Raw genomic sequence first — 12,610 nt, 5'->3', positions numbered from 1 at the left:
TTGTTTCATTTTATTTTGCTCGGGGACTAGCAAAAGCTAAGTGCGGGGGAATTTGATAGGAGCATATTTACGCACCTTAGTTTAGCTTGTTTTTGTGCATTTATAGTGTTTTTCCTTAGTAAAGTAGTCTTTTAAGCTAGTTCTATGTGTTTTCAGGTTTTAAGGGCAAAGTATGCAAAAGGATGCATTTTGGAGCCTTTTGGAGCAAATTAGAGCTTGGAATGGACATCATATGCTTGGAGCCAAGAGGATGGACGAAATTGAAGATTTGAAGATGATGTTTCTTACTTGAACTAGGTTCCCTAGTCGAAGTAGGAAAGCGCCTAATTAAAAGATGAAATCCTAGTCAACAAAGGATTCTTAATTGAAGAAGGATTCCTAATCAACGAGGGATTCCTAGTTGAAGATGGATTCCTAGAAGAATGAAGATTCCTACTCAATTAAGGTTTCCTACTTGATAAAGGAAAGTCAAAATCCAAATGGTCTCAAGTGAAGCAACAAAGAAGTTTTCCAAGTCCAAGAAGGAAAAGGAGTCCAAGATGAAGAAGGAATGACGAAGACAAGGGTTCCTAATCCTAATAGGCAAAGTTTCCAAGTGCAATGAGGAGTCCTTATCCATTTAGGGTACTTTATCCATTTAGGATACCTTATCCTTGTTCTAGAAACCTTATCCATCCTTGCCGTGAGTTTTCCTTGCATTAGATGGTTTCTAGAAGCCCTAATCTGCCTTATCCTTTAGTGCCGCACCTATCCCTTCTAGAAAGCTGATTTCCCTTGCCTTGCAAGGCATTCTAGAAGCCTTATCACCTCATCTCCTTACCTGCCGCACCTAGGAAGCATTATCCCTTTTTATTTCTGATTTCTAAGCCTATTTCCTTGTGGATTTGGGTTATTCAAGTCCATATCTGATTACACTAGGGTTTTAAGTGCCTATATGTACTCATATTAACCCCTAGATCAGATCACCACCTCTCATACACATTCATTCATTCCAGAAATTCGTCCAACCCTCTCCACACCCTTGCCGCAGCCACCAAACACCTTTCTCCTTAGTTTTAAGCTTTGCCGCACCATCCCCTTCCCCTAAACACTACTACATCCCTCCATGACCATGCATCCATACACCTAAGGCCCTAAACCTGTCCCTAGACCTTTGCCGCACCAAGGAGGAGGAGAAGGAAGCTCGGAAGTTCATGCAATTCGAGTTCGCGTCGCTGGAATTTCTAGGTGTTTCTTTTCCTTTGATTTCAATGTTTAATTTCAATTCTCTTTGTTTTGTGCGTATGAGGAACTAAACCCCCCCTTGGCTAGGGGGGATTCGAAATACATGTTTATGCTTGCGATATGATTTGATTACTCCTAATTGCGTTTCATAAGTTGTGAATTCAATTTACTTATCTATGTGAATTACATTGATTTGTGTGTGTTGGTTGAGAGTGCACGCTTAATTATCATGCATAAATTGGATGCTAGGATATAAGGAAATTTCACCTAATCGTTATGGAATTATATTCACAAGTAGTAAAAGTTGATGATCTCAATTGCGTTAAGTAAATTCTTGGCATAAGTTTCATGCAATTCATAGTAACGAGTGCTTCGTCAATGCTTATGGTTTTCAAAGAACTTAATGATTCTTGCTTGTATCTCTATTATGCAATTCATGTAGGGAACTTGTGGGGAATGCTTTGGGTTGTCGTATGCAATCATCCAATTCAATAACGTTAGGAAAATCTGAGGGTTAATTAGTGCAATTCACGGTTAATCTGGGGCGTTGAGAATTCATGGGTTATTGAAAAGCAATTGGAAATCGTTTTATATGCAAGTATAACATGTGTGGAGATGAACCCCTTAGCTAGCTTCCCATCCATTCAACTCCATCAAATTCGTTTTTACAATCTGTTCTAATTTAAAAAGTTTGTTTTGTTTTTAAATTCGTCCAAAACCAATCCCCCTTTACTTTGTTGAGTCATAGTAGTTAGAAATCACTTTAGTTTGTGTTTTTAAGTGTCTTAGGTCAAAGTAAAACCAATTTTCGTCCAAAGTTGTGTCTAGTGTTCAAAACTGCCCAGATTGTGTTTTTAAGGTTGTTTTGAGTGTTTGGTGCTGTTTTGAGTCTTTTGGTTTGTCTTAGTGTTTTAAAGTTTAGTTTTGCATTCTTTGAGTCTAGTATAGTGTTTTAAACTTGCTTTTACGTATTTGAGTCAGTTTTCAAGTGATTTTGCAATCCCTCCTAATCCCCGGCCTAGAACGATCCCTACTTACATACTTACTACAATTGATAAAAAGAGGGTTAATTTGTGTGCTTATAAATTCTCACATCAAAACACTAAATAGGCAGTTTCTGACCTTAAACACAATTTTGGACGAATTTAAGGTTATGGTTTGATTCAAAACACTTTAAAACACAAATTAAACAGATTCTAAACAATATAGAACAAGAAAGTAAAGGGGGGGTTTTGATTTGACGAAAATTGAAATAACAAAACAAAGTATAGAACTAGGCAGATTGTAAAACGAATTTTGAAAACAAGATGATGGATGGATTAGTTAGAGGTCCATTCTCCACACATGACATATTTATATATGAATCGATTTTCCAATTGCTTTTCATTAACTATGATGCTCAACACCCCAAGTTAGCCGTGGACAGCACTTTTCTAACTTTCAAGTTTTCCTTAAGTTATTGAATTGGATGGGAATGCGCATACAACAACTCAAAACATTCTCTAAAAGTCCCTTACGTGAAAAGCACAATAAAGGTACAATCAAAGATCATTAAGTTTAATGAAAACTATAAGTATTGACGAGGCAATTGTTACTATGAAAAGTATGAAACTCTTGCCAAGAATTCAATTAACGCGGTTGTGACAAGCAACCTTCACTACTCATGTTTATAAACTTGTGACAATTAGGTGAAACTCGTTTATAAACTAGCATCGAGTTTATGCATGAAGACTAAGTATGCATCCCTAATCAACATGCAAAAACAAGTTTTTAATAAACAGATAATTGAATTGCAATCACAACTTAACAAATCACAATTGGAAGAAATCAATTCATATTTCAAACATGTTCATGGCTTCAAACTTTCCCCTAACTAATTAGGGGTTTAGCCACTCATGATTACAGCAAACTTAGAAAGTAATAGCAAAGTAAACATTGAAAACAAGAACGAAGTACACCTAAAACACTCCAATCTGCAAGCATGAAACGTTTTAGGCCTCCTTCCTCTCCTAGTTGCTGCGGCACAAGGGGTTATGGTGAGTTTTGGGGATTATGGATGATGTAGAATGATGTGTTTAGGATAGGGATGGATGTAGGGGACGGCAAGGGTTGTTTTTGGGCATAAAGTATGAAGAATGGTGAAGTATGGATGTGTTAGAGGGAGGGGATGAATTTCTGGCGTGAATGGTGAATGAATGAATGTTTTGTGGCTGCAACAAGGAGGTTTATTAATAGGATTTCAGGAATTAAAACCCTAGGTTATTTAGGTAATCAGAATTTAAGTCAAAAGCTTTTAGAAATAGGAAATCAAATCAGAAAAGTGAAGGAAACTACCTAAAAGTTGCAGCAAAGGAATTAAACACAAAAGGAATGTGTTTAAATGCAATGAAATAAGAAAGAATCATCTCCCTTGCACGGCAAGGAAGAGGAAAGGTCCATGGAGGTGCACGGCAAGGCTTTCAAGAAATAGTTTCCAATTCTTGATTCCTCCTTCTTCCTTCGATTCTAGGCTCACTTGGTCTTTGATGCATGAAATTTTACGCACACAAATTAAACCCTCTTTTTGTCAAATTGTAGTAAGTATGTAAGTAGGGATCGTTCTGGACCGGGGATTAGGAGGGATTATTAATCACTTGGATTTGACTTAAAAACGTAAAAACACAATATAAAACACTATACTAGACTCAAAGAATGCAAAACTAAACTTTAAAACACTAAAACAAACCAAAAGACTCAAACATCACCCAAAACACTCAAAACTGCCTTAAAAACACTTTCTGGGCAGTTTTGAGCACTTTAGTGAATTTGGAGGAATTTGTGTAATAAATTGAATCAAAACACTTATAAACACAAACTAAATGTATTTCTAACTAAATTGGGCAATAAAGTAAAGGGGGATTGAGTTTTGGACGAAATTAAACTAATTGCACATATTGTAATTTAAAGTAGAATGTAAATATGAAATTGATGGAATGGAATGGATGAGAAGCTAGCTAAGGGGTTCATCTCCATACATGTTATACTTGCATAATAAAACGATTTCCAATTGCTTTTCAATAAACCATTAATTCTCAACACCCCAAGTTAACTAGATCCGCTTAAATTATCCTTCAAATCTTCCTAACGTTATTGAATTGGATGATTGCATACGACAACCCAAAACATTCCCCACAAGTCCCCTACATGATTGCATAATAGAGATACAAGCAAGAATCATTACGCTCTATGAAAATTATAAGTGTTGACGATGCGTTCGTTACTATGGAATACGCATGAAACTTATGCCAAGAATTCGTTTAACGCGATTGTTTATAAGCAACCTCCACTACTTGTGAATATAAGTTCGTAACTATTAGGTGAAACTCACTTATATTCTAGCGTCATATTCATGCATGAAAATTAAGCGTGCACTCTCAATAAACATACATAAATAAGTTATCAATCAAACAGTTAAACAAATTGAATCCACAACTTATGAAACGCAATTAGAAGTAATCAAATCAAAATGCAAGCATAAACATATATTTTGAATCCCCCCCTAGCCAAGGGGGGTTTAGTTCCTCATACGTACAAAACAAATAGAATTGAAATTAAACATTGAATTCAAAGGAAAAGAAACACCTAAACATTCCAACAACTCAAACTTGAATTGTATGAACGTTTAGGCCCGCTTCTCTTCCTCTTTGTTGTAGCACAAGGTCTAAGGTGAGTTTTGGGGATTATGGATGATGTAGAATGGAGTGGGGTGGTAGGATAGGGAGTGGTGAATGGCTGAATTTCTGGTGGTGTTTGGATTAGTAGGGAACTCACGGCACAAGTTGGTGTGTATGGATGATTTTCTGAAATGGAAGAGTGAATGAGAATGTGAATGAATGCATGGGTTTTTATAGGGGGAATGGGAGAATATGTGGCTGCAATAATGATGGAAAAACAGCTAGGAATGGGATGGGAGTGCACGGCAATGGTGGGAAAAAAGGGATGGTGGATGAATGATGAAGAGTTGCATGTGGCTTAGTGATTAAAGAATGAATGGATGTGCTGGAATTGGTTGTGAAAAGCTGGAAAAGGGTATGAAAGTGCACGGCATGGGCTTGTTGTTGGTGTAAATGTGGCTGAATGGTTTAATTAATGGGAGTGTGCATGTTTGAATGATTAAAGGGAATGAATGGAAAAACAGCTAGGTTGTTTATGATTAAAATGTGGCTGATTGTTTATGTTGAGAAGTGAATGAATGCACGGCAAAGGGGGGAAGAAATGGGCTGGAATATGTGGTGGATGATTAAAGGTGCATGTGGGTGAATGTGTGGCTGCATGGGTGAATGATTAAAGGGATGTTGCTAGGTTGGAAAAGCATGTGTAATGGCTGGAAATGCAATGAGTAATGCACGGCAAGGATGGGCTGTTTTGTGTTGTTGGTGTGTGAATGGGAATGCAATCTGAAATGGGAGAGCATGTGGGTGGAAATGCATGTGGGTTAAAGTGGAATGACAGCTAGGTTATGATGATGAATGCATGTGCAAAGTTGGTTGAATGATTATGAGTGCATGTGGCTGATTTATTTGAAGGGAATGCATGTGATTGAAGGGATGTTGCTTGTATGAAGGGGGAATAATGCACGGCATTAAGTGATTGGAATGGTGTGTTGTGAAGGGGAAGTCACGGCCAAAGGGGATTGTAATCTTTTGGTCTTCAATTTCGTCCATCTACTTGGCTTCAAGTATATGCAATCCATTTAACGCCCCAAAATGCACCAAAATGCACCCTTTCGTCAAACACATCTTATGATCCTGAAAAGACACAAAAGAAGCATAAAGGACTAAAATAACTAAAGAAACATAACGTAAATGTACGAGAACAAGCCATTTAAGTCGCATGAATATGCTCCTATCAATCTTTAATTTCGTCCAACACTTTGGCTCCACGCACAAGCTATCCATCCTTAGCCCAAAAATGCTCCAAAAGGCTCCAAAATGCACTTCTTTGCTCCTTTAGCCCTTTGAACCTGAAAACATACGAAAATGGCTTAAAAGACTTAAAGAACTAAGAAATAACAACGTAAATGCACAAGAACAAGCCAACTAAGTCGCCTAAATATGCTCCTATCAAATTCCCCCACACTTAGCTTTTGCTAGTCCTCGAGCAAAACAAAACAACAAAAGAACACGAAACTAAACAAAACGAACACAACACAACCTAAACCTTCCAACATTTGCCTCAGGGATTTCCAATGCACATGACATGTTAAAATTCATTATTCCCACAGATTTTGGTCCTCTTTACACTTGAGCACATTCTTAATCATAGTCACCACATACTAGTTCATAATTAAGCATTTAAAACCATGTTTTGAATGTAGTAACATGCCTTAGAGAATTTGCTCAATTCCTTACAGATATGCACACAATTTTCACTCAGATTTTCTAACTACACACCCTACTCTAGTTATATGTGAGAAGATTGATATAACATGAAAACGAACACTCACATATATGTATCACAAAGAAAGCAATTTCTGGAGTTAATAAGCATGTTTAGATATGATCTCATGAATGGAATGCTACTACGTAGATGCGACAACCAGTGACACCATATGCTCATACCAAGTTCAAACTCCACAAATTGAAACACATAACACTCAAGATTGAAGTCAAGGGTTGTAATGGGTTTGGGGTGTTTGGCTAACAAAGAAGGGATATGGAAAACAAAGGTTCTTAAAGAAATAGTGAGCAAAGCATTTGAATCAACTTAGAATTCACTTTTGAATGAAAACTCAACGTTTGAACAACAAGGGGAAATTTAGACAATTTAGGGCCAGATTTGGTGTTTTGGACCCTTTCTTCACATTCAACACTTCATCACTCATTCTTACATCTTTTCAAGCTCTTTTTCCTTTCTTTCTTTCTTTTCTTTTCTGTTTTTCTTTTTCATACGTTTTTCACAACTTTTTTCTTTCCTTTTGAATCTCAAAACATACATATAAACTTAAGAACAACATTCCCTCCCCCACACTTATTTTCTTGCATAATATAACTCAAAAGGAATTCATTTAAGTCATGCTCACTATCTTTTAAGAACAAGGGTGTGGACTGTCCTAAACTAGGCTAGGTGAGGATAATGTGGGTTAACAAAGAATAAAGGCTAAACAAGGCTCAACGGGGTTAACTTAAACATAAAATGAGGTAGGATACACGGCAATTTGGCTTTGGTGGTGGTCACTACACAACTTCTTCTTGAATATGTGTTATGTAAATCAATAACATGCTTCGAATGAAATGGGCATGAGTTCTAGCATTTGGAACTATATGATGAAACGCCTTCTAAGTAATAACCAAGCAAGGAATAATGAGATCATGCAACGACTTTAGAAAACAATAATGCACAGATTGTTAACTCTCCAAATAACGTTTAGGCTTAAAGAACTAAGAAATAACAACGTAAATGCACAAGAACAAGCCAACTAAGTCGCCTAAATATGCTCCTATCAAATTCCCCCACACTTAGCTTTTGCTAGTCCTCGAGCAAAACAAAACAACAAAAGAACACGAAACTAAACAAAACGAACACAACACAACCTAAACCTTCCAACATTTGCCTCAGGGATTTCCAATGCACATGACATGTTAAAAATCATCATTCCCACAGATTTTGGTTATCTTTACACTTAAGTACATACTTAATCCTAGTCACCACATACTAATTCACAATTAAGCATTTAAAACCATGTTTTGAATGTAGTAACATGCCTTAGAGAATTTGCTCAATTCCTTACAAAATATGCACTAAATTTTCACTCAGATTTTCTGACTACTCACCCTAATCGAGTTATATGTGAGAAGATTGATGTAAGCATAAAAACGAACACTCACATATATGTATCATAAAGAGAGCAATTTCTGGAGTTAATAAGCATGTTTAGGTATGATCTCATGAATGGAATGCTACTACTTAGATGCAAGAACCAGTGACACCATATGCTCATACCAAGTTCAAACTCCACAAATTAAAACACATAACACTCAAGATTGAAGTCACGGGTTGTAATGGGGCTTGGGGTGTTTGGATAACAAAGAAGGGATATGGAAAACAAAGGTTCTTTAAGCAATAGTGAGCAAAGTAATGATTTAGACATTTAGAATTCCCTTTAGAACGCAAAAATCAACTTTGATCACCCAAGGGGGAATCACACAAAACTTAGGGCCATATTCAACTTTTTTGGACCCTTTCTTCAACCATCAACGCTTGCGAGTTCATTCTTACTTATTTTCACTCCTTTTCTTTCTTTTCTTCTTCTTTTTCTTTTGAATCTCAAAACATACATATAAACTTAAGAACAAACTTTTACTCCCCCACACTCATTTTCTTGCATAATGTAACTCAAAAGGAATTCATTTTCCGTCATGCTTACTATGCTTCAAGAACAAGGGTACGGATGGTCCTAATCTAGGCTAGGTGAGGATGATAAGGGTTAACAAAGAACATAGGCTAAACGAGGCTCAACGGGGTTAAAACTTACAACATATACAAAATATGGGAAGTAAGGCTTTTTGGCTATGGTGGCAACTACACAACTTCATCTTGATATATGTTATGCAATTCAATGTCATGCTTTGAATGAAACGGATATAAGTTCTAGCATTTAGTTCTATCATGATATAATTGCATTCTAAGTAGCAACCAAGCAAGGAATAATGAGATCATGCAACAACTTTAGAAAACAAAGAATCACAGAATATAACTCTCCAAAGAAGGTAATGGCTCGAGTCTCACAGGGTTGTAGCGTTTGTTTGAGTTCCTTCCTTTAAGCATGTTACAAAAACGAATTTTTCTTTTATGATTGCATGTGAAGTCATACATTATAACCATAACCAAGCATATACCAAGAGTAAATCAAACTTTTCTCTATGTTTATAACTCTTTTTAACAGTCATGCAATTACAAACCAAATCCTTATCATTGTGTTGGAAGGTACCCTAAGACACAAACACACAAAAACGACTCAAAACACTCTTTTTAGGCTTTTCAAAACATGTTTTTCAAATTTTTATGTGATTTTCGGAGTTATAAGAACAAAACATACTAAAACACTCTAAAACAACTTAAAAACACCTTAAAACAGTAAGGAACAACATTTGAAGTTATGGGTGATAAAATCCCACGAATTTGCATCAAATAAACTTAGTTACCCCCCCCCCCCCCCCACACTTAAATCAAACATTGTCCTCAATGTTTTAAGCATAGATTCACACAAAGCATAAGTAAATACACAAAAAACACTTAAACATACTAAACATGGCAGAATGTAACTAACAAAGAGAAGAGTTTAGAGACGCAAATCTGGAATTGGAGTGCTTTCTCGGTCTTCCTTTGTTGAATGCATGGGTTGATCTTGGTGATTCCACAGGCTTAATCTTGAACTGGTTTCCTCCCATTGTTGATTTTCCACAGGCTACTCTTGAACTGGGCTGTAGGATTCTTTTGGTCTCCTCCACTCGTTGATTTTCCTTTGTGCTACTCTTGAACTGGGTAGCAGGATTCTTTTGGTCTCCCCCGAAGGTCTGAGCTTACCCCTTTTATCTGTTTCTTTGTTCAATCTTTGCAGAAGTGGTCCCTTCTCTGGAAGTGTATCAACCGTTGAAGATGACTACTCGAGAGCAACGCTAGGTAAGCAACCAGGAATAGATTCCAGGCAGTCGACTCCAGATCGGAAGACTGACTCCAAGTGCCGGCTGATTGCTTCTTTCACTTTGCCATGCGAGTAAGAACAAGGACAAAGAAAAAGACAGGGAAAGAGCATGATATGAGATACTTTTGCTTTTGACCTTGATGATATGAGATACCTTTGCCTTTGAAGAAGCGGTGAAAGAATCAGCACATGTATTTGTTGTGCTTGTCTCCACATGCTTCAATCTACTGTTTCCTCCTGGGTCATCTGTACTCCAGGCATTTGGTATCATCTTTGGGGAAGAAGAAAAAATTGAGTATTTCGAAAGGCTTTGCTTGGAGTGCGCCCTCAGAGGTGAGGGAGAGTTGGGCATTTTCTTCAGGTCTGCCTTGCCATAAAAGATGAAGGTCGACATATATAGGGATAGCAAGTGGTGGTACTGTTCTTTTACCCTTGTCGACAAACGTTTTGATCCCGCCAATCCGGCTTTTTGAAATAGTGACGACTCTTCGATCTTTGAATGCGCCTCTTCGATTTCTGAACGACGCCTCTTTGATTTCTGAGCAGGCGCCCCTTCGCTTTCTGAACGACACGTAGTAGTGCGGATGCGGCTCCTTTTGACAAAGCTGCACGCGTTTTCTGAAAAGCAGAGAAAGCGTCGCCAAACTTTGCGCTTGTCGGCAAAAGTGTGTAGTTGCGATGATGGCCTCCACGTGTTTTCAGCTTTGTCAGAGATCTTTTGACAAAGTTGAACGCGTTTTCTGAAAAGCCGAGAGATCGTCGCCGAACTTTACGCAGGAAAATCCGGCTCTTTGAATCGGTGGTCGTGGCACCTTGGCTTTTTATAGAGGTATCGATCACCACCAACATACACACTCTGAAGATTGCCCATTTGTGAAAATCGTCTCCGGCCCTTTGAGATTTAACTCCATCCACCCTTCTCTTTGAACACCTTTGAAAAATGACTAACCCATTGAACCTTTGCTTAGATCTCAGTCTCAGCAGCGATCCGGTTTCGCCCCGTCAAGGTAATGTATGGCGCCCTTCTTTCTTATCTTCTAACGGTCCTCTTACAGGTGAAGACTCCATGATGACGGATGCAACAACAGCTACGATAGTAGCTAGGAACCTCCTCACTCCTAAGGATAGTAGGCTGCTTTCAGGACGGTCCGATGAGTTGGCCGTTCAAGAGTCCCTCGCTCTCAGTGTTCAGTGTGCAGGCTCTGTGTCCAACATGGGCCAACGCCTACTTGCTCTCTCCCGGCAGGTTGAATCGTTGATGGCAGAGGTGGAAAGTCTCAAGCAAGAGATCAAACAGCTGAGGTACGAGAATAGAAGTTTGCATGTGCTTGCAAACAACTATTCGACGGGCATGAAGAGGAAGCTTGACGAGTTGCAAGAATCTGAAGGTCGGATTCAGAGTGACCGTCAAAGGCTTGCGGCTTATCTCCAGAGGCACCTTTTTCCTGGGTCATCCAGCGTTCCACCAAGTATTGTGGCCTCGAATGATCTAGCTCCGATGCCTCCCGCTTCGATGCCTCCCTCTTCTATGCCTCCCGCTACGATGCCTCGTAGTGGGGCTTCACGTAAACATCCTTTGTGAAGGCTCCATCATTCTGCCATTTTTATTCTTTTTTTTTTTTTTTTTTTTTTTAGAATGAAACGGTATGGAATTGATCTTTGAATGGAAGGTGATACTTGAAATGATCCGATAATGGTTTAAATTCAAGATTGGATGCCTGAATCATTAACAACATGTTAGTATAAAAGAAAATTGAAATTGGAGGAGGTGGCTTACTTATGTGATCCAATAAGAACTCAAGAATAAACACCCCTTCTTTGAACGTTTCAGGGACTTTGCACTTGGTCAGATTTGATGTGAGGATTGGTCCTTGTCTTGTGTCATAAAATTCAACTTCTTTGGGGTTGTTTATCTCAAGAACGTCCTCTTTGATGAATTCATGATATTCCCTACTTTTCACCTTTGGAAGGGCTTCCAAGGTGTCTTTTTCACTTTCTTCTTCCTTGGAATTCATGAACCTGCAAGGAATAGGGATATTTGTTGGAACGGGTTTAGAAATAATGAAATTTGGAACAACCTTACCTGAATTAGATGGCGTAGGAGCAATAGGTGCCTCCGGCAAAGGTGTTTCCTCTTCCTCAATTTGCAATCTTTCATATTCCTTGTGATTTGATTTTGATGGTTGAGGGTCCGTTCCAACCTCCTTGCCACTTCTCAAGATGATTTCCTTGGCAGTTTCAAATCCTCCCTTCGGATTTGCAATGGTTGAACTAGGGAGTTCGCCTTGGTCTCGAAACTGTCCTACGAACTCCGCGATCTGCCCAATTTGCTTTTCCAAATGGTCCAACCTTTTGTCTTGATTTTGCCTCTCTTTGTTTTGAGGTTGGATTTCATTGCTTTGGGCAGGTTGTGGTGGCTGCATGGGCGTTGAATAGAACTCCTCATATGGTGGCTACCAATATCCTTCTTGTTGAGCCTCATTGTCTTGATTTTGTGAGCCCTGCACCAAACAAATTAATTCATTAAGCTTTTGATTATAATCTATTGACGAACTTAAATTTGGTTGGGCATATTGAATATGAGGTTGTGGTGGGTGTATAGGTGATAGGAGCATATTTATGCGACTTAAATGGCTTGTTCTCGTACATTTACGTTATGTTTCTTTAGTTATTTTAGTTCTTTATGCTTCTTTTGTGTGTTTT

The 12,610-nt window shown here is 38.3% G+C and overlaps 1 long non-coding RNA gene across 1 annotated transcript in view; it reads right to left on the bottom strand.

The window, feature by feature from the left end:
• Positions 1-12,610, bottom strand: part of LOC148690555 (uncharacterized) — a 47,138-nt gene that overhangs the window by 16,819 nt on the left and 17,709 nt on the right. The window lies entirely within an intron of this gene.

The sequence above is a fragment of the Pyrus communis genome, chromosome 15, assembly GCF_041283825.1.
Source record: "Pyrus communis isolate YQ-2024b chromosome 15, ASM4128382v1, whole genome shotgun sequence".
NCBI classification, from domain to species: Eukaryota; Viridiplantae; Streptophyta; class Magnoliopsida; order Rosales; family Rosaceae; genus Pyrus; species Pyrus communis.
The sequence above is the reverse complement of the archived record's forward strand: the minus strand, read 5'-3'. Positions and strand labels throughout refer to the sequence as shown.